General features: G+C 39.2%; 1 protein-coding gene across 1 annotated transcript in view; it reads left to right on the forward strand.

Moving 5' to 3' along the window:
• The window catches only part of LOC110838466 (uncharacterized), a 163,727-nt gene that overhangs the window by 106,721 nt on the left and 44,731 nt on the right, over positions 1-12,275 (forward strand). The gene's annotated exons all lie outside the window — the stretch shown is intronic.

Consider the following 12,275-nt stretch of genomic DNA (forward strand, 5'->3'; position numbering starts at 1 on the left):
TACCCCATTCTGCCCTACCCCATCCTACCCAGAGTATACTATTTCAAATGAGGATTGTCCAACCAAAAATGACTTCGTGGAAATAAATAAAAATATTGTGTTTAAGACTTTCAAGAAAACGTCTTGTAACATGCATCACTCAGCAAAGTGGATATGAGTAATGAATAATAGATCTTACCTTCACTGGACGTTGAGAAATATTTGTAAAATGTAGGAGCAAAATCCAGCATGGGTAATTATTTCAGAAACCGTAATCACAAAAAGGTGCTGACTGACATGGCATGACTCTGTGCTGTATGCTAATGATATTTCCCTCGGTTCTGATAGATCGCAACGCATTGCAGACGAAATAAAGCTGATATCCTCTTTTGCCCCTTTGCCCCGTTCTGCCCTGGTCTCCCCCATTTTTTGTCACATTTCTTTTCGGAATTCAAGAATCTACAAAGATGTAGTATTACTATTTCTCTGAATTTCATCCACAGTTCAACATCTAAGTATAAAACTACTATTTTTCGGGTATGGCCCTGCTTCCGTCTTCAGTTCAAAATGTCGAATCTGTTGGGTCCGATAGAAAGGGAATCCCAGTCTACGAATCAGAGATTTTTACATGAAGACTGAAGCTGAGTCAGCTCTCGAAATGTAACTGCTTCATTTTTTTCATGGTGAATGATAGTTCACGTTCAAAGAAGAGACTTACCTGGATGTAACCAACTGTCGATAGATCCCTTTTTAGTTATGTAAGCAAAGCACAATTAGAATTTTGTATTCTCTGACGTATATAAAATTTCCAAATATAACTTTAGATCACAAACTACTTAACCTCATCGCCTCAAAATAAAAGAAAACAGTCAGCTGCCACCATTTTTTTCCACTGACATACAGAGTGAGTAAAAAGTATGTTTACAAACTTTATGTGCGTTTTTAAGGGCCAAAAATAAGAATATTATTTCTATTATTCCTAATTTTCGAAATAATAAACAAAAATAAGTATCAATGTATGCCTTTATTGCCAAGTAAAACGAGAGGAATGATTCTTTATAACAGATGCTCAAAGGTTGCTCCTACATTCTCCACACATACACGAGCACGACGTACACAAGGCTGACGAATTCGTTCGTACACACCAGGGTTTCCTCAAATCATCTGGCATGCGTTCTGCCAGTACAGTCACTCCTTCCGACTGATCGTCCTGTTCGCTTACATTACTGCCAGTGGTTCCTAGACCAGTTGGCAGTGGACCCTACACTCCTCACTTGTGTGTTATTTGCAGATAGAGCATCCTTTACGACAGAAGGTGTGCTTAATTTTTGACAATGAGCATGTCTAGACACACAGCAATCCACATGCGATTCCTGAAGCCAGCTTCTAGGAAATATTTTGAATTAACGTTTGTGCAGGAATTGTTGGCGACAAGCTTACTGGTACACACATGTTTCCTACACGTCTAAGAGGAACTTCATATCGGCGAATCTTAAGAAGACACTTGTCACGTCTCCTTAATGATGCACCGCGAATACAAGAAGACAAATGTGGTTTCTGCACGAATGAGCCTCAGCACACTACTCCCATTAAGTCAGAGATCATCTCAATGAACAGTATCCTCAGCGACGGATTGGACGCGGTGGTTTAGCAACATAGCCATCGAGGTCACCGGACATGACTCCAATTGACTTTTATCTGTGGAGTCAACAGCCATAAACAATGAATATGACCTATGGGAACGTGTGGAGAGATCATGCGATATTATTAGAAGATATTATAGTGTATACCAACGAATCCGTCATCCTTTGTACGTCGTGCTCGGGCATGCGTAGAGAATGGAGTAGCAACCTTTGAGCATCAGTTATAAAGACGCATTCCTGTCTTTATATTTGGCAATAAAGGCATGCATTGAAAATTATTTTTAGTTATTATTTTGAAAAAAAAACATTTGCGACCACATGTATAAAGGAACATTTTTTTCTTATTTTTGATCCAGGAACATGCACACCAGTTTCTAAAAATATTTTGACGCACTCTGTATATTTTGTCATAATATGTGGTAGTGATACTTTCACAGACTAATGCACAAGTGCCCATTATAACGCAATTAGTCATTATTGAGAGAAATAAGAACACCCCTTTTCTAAACAAACTAGAATTTTTGCCCCTACTATGAGGACATAGCGATTACTTTCCTTAACAAATTCGACTTTGTTATGTTATGCTGGATCAATGCATTATGCTACGTAGCCAAGGCAGAGAAAAATTGCAACATGATTAATTTGAATGCCAATTGATAGATGGCAGAATGGGCGATGGAGTCGTCACTGTTCCAACGTATGTGATGACTGATGCATAATGTTAAGGACAATGGTGTCATCAGTCACAGCCAATCACGTGAAGTGGAGACATGGTGGAACATAATCCTCCCACCTCAATATATCGAGATACCGTCGTTTTGGCATTAGCGATTGTATAAAATTGAAAATTACTAGTCTTTAGTAGCTTTGAATGACATAAGAAATTTTACATGGCATAACCTATATTTCGAAAGACCTCAGAAAACAATATCTGGATTAATGGATGTTACAGACAGACGTACAGAACGAGGCTATAAAGAGTTTTCCTTTACTTGTGTGAATAACACCCAAGATTAAAAGAAAATTTATTTTATGTTTTGAAAACTATTTACACGCTAATTGAACTATTCTTTGCGTATCAGCCTTTACATTAAAAAACATTTTGTCTAGAGTTCCCAGATTTCCTTATTCCGTTTAAACTATTATTGCACAGCTTATTTACTATTCTTATTGTGCAAACCCCACCTTAAGATAAAAGTCGTGATACATAATGTAACTTTCTGAGCAATCAGGGTAGTATTTGATCGACATTCTACTCAAAACATAACATACCGTTAGTAAAATGCAATGCGAAGTCAGAGAGGGAAGGTATTTTTAAGCCGACAGGAGTGGAATGAAAATTAACTTTCTATGGTACCATTCCATTAAATCAGCAAGCATCTTAAGGGGACATAGCAACCTCTTGAGAAGAGGAGGTAACTGTAATTTAAGCGGCCTCGTGCACTTAAGAGTCACCATTTTAGGATGTATCTGGGGATATTTGAGTCAATTACTAGCACATAAATATATAAGTTGTCTTTCCTGCTTCCATGTACGTTAATCTTTTGTAAAAACCTTATAAAGCAAAGAACTATTTGTGAAACTTATGAAGAATAATTACTGGCAACTCTAGAACCAGTAATGGCTGTCATTCCTGATGTTTTTTGCTGATTTCAATTAACGTGGAAAGGTTCCTAGCCCCCTGCGTATCTCGTGTTTGTAATTAGCGTTAACCTTGGGCAATGAAAGAGCGTTATTATTAGCCATTTTGATTACTTCTTTATTAAAGGTTGATGGGCGCAGATTAATATCGCAAAGGAATCGACAACAGCATAAGATCTCGCTCCTCACGGGTGTTGGGGCACCAAAAATGCGGATTGTAAATGAAGGAAGGGACAATTTAGGAGGTTGCTGCGACATTTCACCTTATTGTACACTGTAATACATATTAATCACTTTGATCGATATTTGATTTATTACACTGCCTCGAAGCAAAAAAGAAATTTACAGATTACACAACACTTATTGATAGAATTCTATTAGCTCATTGAACTAAACGTCTGTTATTAGGCGGCAAACCCACGAACTTCTAAAATATCCTTCGCTGTCTCGTCTACGTCCATTTATCTCAGCTGATGATCTGGGGACCTGGTACGTGTTATTATCGATACTCGACCTTGAAGAGGGCTGAGTTTATTGGCGATCTTCCAACATCTGCATTGCTTTAAAGTTGTTGCTTCACTTACAAATGTCACGTAACACTCAGTACTGACGTAATGTAGCACTTTGTTGCTTAATATTTTGAGTAAAAGACAAAAGTAATAAAGTTAATGTAATGGAGTTCTCAGATATCCCAATAATTTAAAGAAGAAAGCAATTCAACAGAAAATGTTCATTTTTTAAATATGACACTGTCATTGTTCGCACTGTAACCACTGAGTCAAAAACAACAAAGACACTGATAAATTGTGTAACATATAAATAATTGTACTGTATGTGAATTTCGTAACACAGGGAAGAATGAGTAGACCCATATTTGTTTCCATAAATATCTCAAAACGTTGTGTAAAAATATCTTCTTTAAAAGAATTGTTCTTAGACGGAGCAATCTATGCATTAAAGAATATACAGTGTCAACCAAAAATTTAAGACCACCATGCTATTTTAGTAAACCTTCCACAGGTCTCAAACTTTTGGTTGAAAATTTAGACTTTGTAAACCAAATCAAAACTGCTAACCAAAACTTGGAATGTGTATTCCATAGAGTACAAAAAATTAGAAATATGTTCTAAGCGAAATATCCGTTTTTTGTGATAGGAATACAATGCGTCACAATGGTAATCGTTTTAAAATAAAAAAATACGTAAAAGGAACATTATAAGACTGAAAGCAAAGAGCGGATACTATTTCTGGAGGCAGAAAGCATAATTTTTTACAAGAAACACATTCTTTTACAGTTAAAATATAAACTAAAAAGTATAATAATTTTTTATCGGGCTACCAGCCCTATAAAGTTGCTTACTGAAGACAACACCAACGTTTTATAACCGCTCGGTGATAGGAGTTTGGCTCCTCGGTAGACACTCTGTAGTGTTTACGGCATGTAACTGCCGACAACTAGAGGCTGCCGCTATTGCTGAATATTTCACACTATTTATTTATTTGCGAATGATACAGATATTGTGCCAGTCCAGGTCTGTGGTTCAATTCCCGAACGGACTGAGCCTTGAGATGAAAGGTAAACCAGGCTTCGGCATGTTGATCTGGCTTATAAGAAAAACGAAGAAGGTGTAATTACATGATTTCTGGAACGCCTTACTTCACCTATATTAGACTGAATGCTTAATTTTGGCTTTGTGGAACACATTGAGTTGAAGGAATGTGGCCCAGATGGCCACTTGCGGGTCACCCTCCTCGGCCTTCCTTCTGTCCCAAGGGAGCCTGAAGTAGAAACAAAAAAATGGGCAAACATAAACGAACAAAGGAAATACTTAAGCCACCCCACACATGGCGTGCATCCCTTCCAGATGCGGGGTGATGACTGCATTACAACCATCGCATCATTGCGATGGACCAATTGACTTTGAGCTCAGCTTAAGGCGCGTTCCCGCCGTTGTGGAGGAACGAATCAGGTCGCAGCTGTTAAGCCAAATTCAATGACAAATTACGTAATGCAGGGGTATTTAAGCGCAACCGTGGTTGCGGGGCGCCCTCAAAAAAAGTTTTGGTCCTTCGGTCGAGCGGGGGTGTTTTTCTTAACAAACGTACGAAAGAACAAAGGAACAGCCGAGCCATCCAGCTGCCACCGTGAATAGTGCTTAGGATATAGTGTCGTCGATCAGTGCAACTCAGAAAGACTTTGTCGTCCATTTGTGCAGAAACCTGCTCCACCTTCTAATTCCCGTATATTCCCAGGGAGTCGGAAACTCGTGCTCACCGACAACCTCACACCATGATCAACAATCCCTTTCTGTATCTTTACACATCCCACGTCAAGAAGCTGTAACCATATGAGCAAACCAGGCTACGACTACGAGTATACTAAACAAGCAGTGTGACGTGTGGTGGAAGGAAAGGGACGGTTACAATATTAACTGGCTCTAGCTGCAAGAAGATGATTTCAGAATTGTATTACACTTGAAAGTTTGCGTGCGACTATATTCAAAGTTTGTTGTAGAATACCAAACCAACGTGCTGCTGGAAGCGTCTTGTCCCTGTTTCGAAATATTCAAAACCCAGTGAAGTAGGTACTTCAATACAGTTCATGTGTCTAATTACCTCTTTAAAATTTCCTCACTCACACCATACAATGCATTGCCCAGTGACATTCGTCTCCTAAGTGACAATGAACCATAAAGTCGAAACTGAATTTCGACATATTGAAGTTACAAAATTTAAATTTCGAAAAGAAACTTATAATAAATTTGGATTAATGAAATAACAAGAAATTAAATAGTATGATTAAATTAACTCGACAAATGTAATTTGGACCGTTACAATTTGGAGAACCATCTTCTTCCTCGTCCTCAAGGTACTGTCATTATCCTGAGGTCGAGGACTGCATTACACAGCTGGTAGGCCGAGAAGAATTTAACATACTTACTCGCCGTGAACATTTCATATCATACAAACTAAACAGTACCTAGAATTTGAGACTAAGTGAATCCTCCTATTGTGATTGCTTTATACAGCAATTCATAGTGACTGTACAAGATGGAGTTTCTTATGGCACCTTGACGTATTTATTGCCACTGATAAAAACTTTTTCACACAGGTATGTTGTGCTAAGAAGTGGTAATTAGTCGATGGTTAGTTTTGAGAGTTTTACGTATTCATCTAGGATGCTCATTTAAAAATCAGGAAACTATTGCTGAGCTTCAAAATTAGTTTTAAAAGATAGTCTATATCACAGCCAAATTCCATTAAGGATCACAGTGATTTTATAGTAGGTGAAATGAATTATCTTCTTACCTACTCCAAATGCAGAAGGACTTTGAACCTGTTAGTGCTACGAAACAGATCGGTATTGAAACTTCTTTTAAAACTGCCGTCAAACTCAGTGGGACTGTTAAGGAACTAAGGATTAATTTATATGAATTCATAATCTTTTCCTGTAGACAAATATTTTTCTGCTGCCAATTTAACAATTGATTTTTCACAGAGTAGTGTAGACGAATAACGAAACTTTGTAAAAAAAACCCTAAAATTGTATCACTTGGATATTTAAATAGGTGTTGGGTACGTTGAACCTATCAAATATAGCGGAGACCAGAGCAGAACGGGGCCACGGGCCAGAAAAGCGTATCGGCTTTATTTCGTCTGAAAGGCGTTGCGATCTATCGGGACCGGGTGAAATACCATTAGCATACAGCACGGGGTCATGTTATGTCAGTCCGAGCCATTTTGTGGTTACAGTTTCCGAAATAATCACCTATGCTGGATTTTGCTCCTATATTTTACAATTTTTCCTCAAATTCCAGTGAAGGTTAAACTCATTCAGTATTCATATCTACTTTGTAGAATGATGCATGTTACATGACGCTATCTTGAACGTCTTAAATACAATACTTTTATTCATTTTCATGATATCATTTTTGGTGGGACAATCCTAATCTGAAATAGTATACTCGGGGCAGGATGGGGTAGGGCACAATGGGGTATCCAGAGAAGAGGATCAAACGACAAGTGCCTGTAATGTGGCGATGTCTATTTGCAGTCTATTGAACGGTAGATCCGGTATTCGTCTTGCTAGAAAAGGGCCCATAAGTCATGTGCAGGTGTTGATAGTCACGATTATGAAGATGTGCAAATGTGCCGTTTGCATTAGGCCTAAGTATATTTCAAATGTGTAAAGTTACGACATTTTACATTGTACACTAAATCATTTTTATATCCTACGTCATAATTATTAGATAATCCGTGTTTTCTTACAAATTTTCAAGCATATATCAACCATATTCTGTCTTTCCCCGGTTACGGGGAAAAATGGGGCAAGTTACATTCTTCTATAGAAATTAATATTTAAAAAACTACAACTCTTAGAACTAAACTAATAACTCATTATAAATTTCAAATAGACAATAAATCCACGCAGGTTTCCTCCATGTTTTTATTTTTATTTTTGTCCCTTCCACATGACTCAAAACATTAAGTTCCCCGCCATACTCTGGGCTCTGCTATCTGATAAATATGGCACAGCAGGGCAATTCTGATCAAAAATGTATATAGAAAATTCGATATATTATTTTTCAGCTCAGTTAGTTCTTTGCAAACTTAATGTCTTGATAAACGCATTACCTTCTACCGCAACAGAAATTATTTGTGGTCTGCCTGTATTTCCTTGCGCAATATTACAAATAGAAGAGAGTTAACACGATTCTTAACATCTGCGGCATCTTCTAACACAGTATATTTCCTTGATTGAGAGTCTCATGATGCCTTAGCCACGATATATTTTATGGTATGTATAAAGCTTGCGTGACGAGTAACTTGACTTGAAAGCCTGTCTTACAACTTATAAAATTTGCAATTTCCACAAGCACAGATATGGAACGAACTGATAAATTCATAGCCCTGACCGTATTGATTCCTGCGTTCCGTTATATGAGCGATCGACGTAACATGAAATATTAAAAAATATTTTCTTCATTTCACAATCGCTGAGGTCTGTTGATGTATCGATTTGAGGTGAAAATATTAGACTACATTTAAATGCGATTATCAACTGTTAATTGACATCTTCTCACATTAATTCAATTTGTTACTTAATAATAATAATATTAATAACAACAACAGAAAGAAATCTGCTTTAAGTGCTTGGACTTAGATTTTATCATGCTATTATGTTCGCTATTAGCAACAACAATGTCTCTCCAATGGTGTGGGTATTTATTTTGAGCAATTACATATTAAATCTGAAATATGCCTAAAAGTATCTTTGCTACTTTCATTAAGTTAGCTGTTTCCGCGATTTTATTCATTTTCGGTCTAAGAATTTTAGTGGTTTGTTCGCAAGAGGCGCATAAACCATAAACCAATTTTTAATCAAAGAGAATTTAAACTGTACACATTTCTCCAGTACTGTCAGGGAATTCTGACAAACTGAAGTTCCGGCGATTTCTAACCTGAGCTTTGAGACCTCCATTTTAAATTTTGATGCTATATTCCTATTATTTTATATGTTCCACTCTCTATTTTTTACCACAACTTTGGTGCGCGTCACACATTTTTGTACCCAGTGCTGCACTTAATTTAACCCTAGAGACTACCATAAAATCATACACTACAATTTAAGGTAAAGGTCTCTACCGACTTAGGCATGAGAATGGTAGTACAGATGCCGATCATTTCCAGATGTGGTTTAAATGATAGCAAACAAATCTTACATAGAATATTTATTTCTAGCATTCTCAGGCCATTCTTTTATCGCAAGGAAAACTAACTAACTAACTAACTAACTAACTAAATGGCTTACCGAACCCGAAGATTCATCACCGAATTAACCAAAGGCCTCCACCGGACCTTGTCCCAGGCCAGCATAATCCAGTCTCCCTCAACACCTATCTTCCATAGATCCCGCCTAATATTATCCTACCATCTACGTCTAGGTCTCCCCACCGGTCTCTTCCCCTCAGGCTTTCCAATCAATTCCCAGTGCACACCTCTTGTCCCTTCCATGCGCGCTACATGACCCACGCATCTCTTTCTTCTTTACCTAATCACCCTGACAATACTCGGAGAAAAGTTCAAATTTTTAAGCTCGTAATTATGCAGTTTTCTCCATACCACATCGTCTTCTCTCCTAGGCCCAAATATCCTTCTCAACACCCTATTCTCAAACAACCGTAATCTGTGTTCCTCCCTCTGAGTGAGATAACATGTTTCGCACCCATACAAAACAACAGGTCAAATTATTGTTTTGTATACTTACATTTTCCTTTCTTATAAATCAGAGAGGAAGACAAAATATTTTTAACTGAGAAGTAGCAAGCTTTTCCGGAATTTTGTCTCCTCCTAACTTCCTCATGAGTATTATTTTGATTTGTTATTGTTGTTCCCAAACATTTGAAATTAGTAACACTTTAAAAGGATTTATTACCCAGCCTAAGATAATTCTGCCCGCATCTCTGGTGACAGACGAGATACTAACATGTACTTAGTTTTTTCTGAATTTACTTCTAGCCCCAACTCTCTACTAGCCTCTAGTAAAACTTGTGTGTTCCTCTTTATTGTATTTATATCGTCCCCCAATTAATTAACATTAACATATGCCAATTGTTGAAGTGTCCCATTCAATTGGAAACCCTCTTGCCTATCTTGGACTTTTCTGATGGTATATTCTTGCTAAAAGTTAAAGAGCAAGGGAGACAAAACATCTCCTTGTTTTAGACCGCTCTTCATGAGGAATGACTCAGATAAATATTTCCATACATTAATTTTGCTACAGTTTGCATTTAAGCACATTTTTATTAGACTCACTAGCTTCTTTGGTATAACAAATTCAATGAGAATATTATATTGAACTTCTCTCTTCACAGAGTCATAGGTTTTCTTTAAATCTATAAATAATTGATGTACGGTCCCCAATAATTTCATTCGCATATGGAGTTAATCTTGCCAAAAAAATGTTTGATATAATTTTGTATGAGGTTTATAGCAGCGAAATTCCTCGGTATTTACCACATTTATTTTTTATTGACATTGTCGCGTCTGGCATTGTTGTAACCGTTTATAGACATTGTTGTATTTGGCATTGTTGTATTTGTTTATAGCCATTGTTGCGTTAGACATTATTGTGTCTGGCATTGTTGTGTCTGTTTAATGACATTGTTGTATTCATTTATAATTGTTGCGTTTAGCATTGTTGCGTTTAGCATTGTTGAGTTTAGCATTGTTGCATACACATTGTTGTATTTGTATTAGTTCGGCAACTCGGGAGGCACTCGTGCCGAATGAGGGCTGCCAGAGGTCGCACAAGGGCAACCGAGGGCGACTGATGTTCAGCAGGCCAGCCGAGGCCGTCCCCAAAAGACGGCCAAGTCAGCACAACGAGTGGTTAGACTACTCGGCTACCCTGACTGAGGTTTTCCGTGCTTTCCTCAGTTGTAAGGCGAATGCCAGGGTAACATAATAGGGGCACGGCCAGCCACCCTTCCCCCCGGTCATGGAGGCCATCAGCTGAAGTGATCTTCCCCCCATGCCGCAGAGGCCTTCAGCCGAAACGGCCCCTCCCTCTCTGGGTTCATACCCCAGAGACCCAACCAACCAAATTCCTTCGACAACTTGCCTGACGGGATAACCTCCCATCAGCAGCAACAGATCCCAGTTTGAATGGTTGAGGCTCCCGCCACGACGAAACACCGTTAGCGTTAGCAAAATTACCGTTCTTATATTACGACCGTTTACCATTTCCAGCAATGCGTCTTGTGCGCAGGAATGGTTTCACCTAGGTAGGGACGATGCTTGCGCTTGCGCAGGCCTCTGCCCTCAGTTAGCTTCTTTGGTTGGTTTGGTTGGTTGGCTTTGAGAGAGTTGGAAAGAGAGAGTGTTGTAGAGTGGAGTAGAGTAAGAAAGGGAGAGTGTTGTAGAGTAGAGTGATTGTGAGGAGAGTGTGAGTCAGGATGTAGAAGTTAGTTGCAAGCGATATGCTGTTGCGGACATTGGTGGAGTCGAGTGAGTGGAGTCAACGAGAGGTCTGGTGTGGCGCCGAGTAAGGACGGGTCGGCTACGTGAGCGAGCACCGGGTACGTGGACCGGGGCGGCTGAGCAGCCAGCGAGAGTCCAGTGGGGTGCTACGGGCCGACGCCGAGTAAGGACGGGTCGGCTACGTGAGCGAGCACCGGGTACGTGGACCGGCTGAGGAGCCAGCGTGTGTCCAGTGGGGTGCTACGGGCCGACGCCGAGTAAGGACGGGTCGGCTACGTGAACGAGCACCGGGTACGTGGACCGGGGCGGCTGAGGAGCCAGCGTGTGTCCAGTGGGGTGCTACGGGCCGACGTGTAAGAAAAGAGTGTGAAGAGCGGAGCTCGGGGACCAGATAGACTCGATGGACAGTGGAGAGAGAATGTGTGTGTTGTTGTTGTAGAGAGAGACTCGAGTGTGTTGTTGTAGAGAGATGACTGTATGTGCAGACCACTGTAAGTCATTTAATTTGACGTGAATAAATCAGGGTTGACAATCCAAGGTCGCAAACCCGACCCACGTTACAATATGAATATTTATATATTTCCAACTTCCCAATGGCTAGTTCAACTTCATCTAAAATAGTTTCTTTCACTGACATTTCAGTTGTATGTTCTTTTAATCTGTTTAACAACATCAGTCTCATGAACATTTAAGAGATGACTGAAGAAATTTTTCCACTTATTCACAATTTTTATTGGATCTGGAAACAGATTTCCATTATAATCCTTTACAAAATTAGTCTGAAGTTGATATATGAGGTGCGATCGGAAAGTTTCGAGACTGTAGGTATAAAAACCCGTACACTTATCTCAGGTATTAAAGTCATCCATCACCCTCGAAGTAGTTCCCCTGGGAGTGAACACAACGATCCCAGCGCCGCTGCCAAGCCTGAAAGCATCCCTTGAAATCATTCTTTGTCAGCCTGTCAAGCACCATCTATGATTCTGCCTGAATCTCTTCTATCGTCTCAAATCTCCTTCCCTTTAGCTG

Source organism: Zootermopsis nevadensis, unplaced genomic scaffold (assembly GCF_977971745.1).
Source record: "Zootermopsis nevadensis isolate Lab colony 2312 unplaced genomic scaffold, Znev_1.0 Znev_ptg000010l, whole genome shotgun sequence".
Taxonomy (NCBI): Eukaryota; Metazoa; Arthropoda; class Insecta; order Blattodea; family Termopsidae; genus Zootermopsis; species Zootermopsis nevadensis.